Source organism: Egretta garzetta, unplaced genomic scaffold (assembly GCF_000687185.1).
Source record: "Egretta garzetta isolate BGI_Z169 unplaced genomic scaffold, ASM68718v1 scaffold152, whole genome shotgun sequence".
NCBI classification, from domain to species: domain Eukaryota; kingdom Metazoa; phylum Chordata; class Aves; order Pelecaniformes; family Ardeidae; genus Egretta; species Egretta garzetta.
The window spans coordinates 75,084-76,573 of NW_009259037.1; the positions used below are offsets into that span (position 1 = coordinate 75,084).

At 42.7% G+C, this 1,490-nt stretch overlaps 1 protein-coding gene across 1 annotated transcript in view; it reads left to right on the forward strand.

Moving 5' to 3' along the window:
* The window catches only part of EBF3 (EBF transcription factor 3), a 121,704-nt gene that overhangs the window by 1,934 nt on the left and 118,280 nt on the right, over positions 1 to 1,490 (forward strand). The gene's annotated exons all lie outside the window — the stretch shown is intronic.

A 1,490-nucleotide genomic window follows, 5' to 3' on the forward strand; every position in this document is an offset into this window, starting at 1 on the left:
AGGGAGGGCAGCCTTCCTCCTCCTCCTCCGCTCCGGATCCGGCCGGGCTCAGTCCCGTTCTTTTATAAGGCGAGGAGCCGGCAACGCGGGGCTGCTCGGGATTTAAAAGTTAAATGTGCCGAGGTGAAAAGTCAGCTTGTTCTCCTCTAGTCCATATTCACCTCTCAGCCCCCCATCTCCATAATTCAAACTCCGTGCTCCAGGGGTCACCCAAACCCGTCCGTTTCCCTGAGATCAGCTCCTGTTTCTTCCTCAAACCTCTGTCATACCTTGTAAATAACATAATTACAAGCAGTTCCTTATTAAATTATTTAACCTGTCTTGGTCAACTTTGCCGATGATAACTACGTGTTATCAGCGTTCACCGCAGCAATTAAAGACAGAAAGCTCCTTGCTAGCTTTGGATTTAATCAACTTTTTTTTTTTTTTCCGGAGAAACATTTCACGATTTTTTTTTTACATTTTTTTTTTTTTTTTTTTTTTTTTTTAGGGGGGGGGGGCTTTTCCGTTGATAACTATATGTGACCAAGTGAATTTTCACTTCAAAGACACTCACTGTATCCCTCCAGTTTTGGTTGGCACATAGAGCAAGGTACTTTTTTAATCCACCATCAAAACAGACCTTCCAATGAAGAGAAAGTTCATATATAATTTAGACATGTTTTTATGATAGTTCCTCGTCCAGTTTACTTAAAAAGCTTTCTCTCTTCAGCAAACTCTAGAATTGGCTTTTTCACTTCAACTACGAAAGTACCTGCCAGCCATCAGAGTACTTCAAAAGGACTGAGCTCATCTCTCTCATTCCTTTTGCATGCAACAAATATACAGGAAATTTCAAAGCTAAAATAGTTCAAATGCTTCCTACCAGAAGACAACACATTTGGGGTCTGCTTTTCCTCATTCTCATTTCATGAGCACAAGAAATAGAAGTCAGAAATAACCCATTTATGACCAGATCCCAGACTCTGAGGGACAACCCCGTGGTATTTCTCCCCCCCCCCGGAGAAAAGCGGAGCTGACGGGCGAGGTGCAATTCCTCGGACAAAGGCGTTGCACCCTTCCATAATTATTTCCATGGGTTACAGAGGAGCCCTTTTAAACTCTGGAGCGCTCTCGAGTTGACAATGTGGGTTTATTTCCTTTGTATAGAGCAGCTAAATGTTTTCGGAAATCGCTGTAGTGGGCTAATTAAGAGGCTTAGACGGGCAGCTATAAGTTTCGTTGCCGATGAATAAGGGGGCAAGGAGGACGCGTTTTAAGTACGCTTTTATTGCTCGTTTAGGCTCCGTACCTTTGCAGCAGAGAGAGTGCTGAAAATAAAGGCTTTTAATCTCTCCTCGCTGACGGGAGAGGGGGGAAAAAAAAATAAATAGCCCAGTAACTGATCAAAGAGTCAATGGCGCTGAACCGACAGTTTATGGATTTCTGTTTGTGCTACAAAATAAAAAATAAATCACTGATAAATACGTGGTTTCATCAGAGGAACAGTA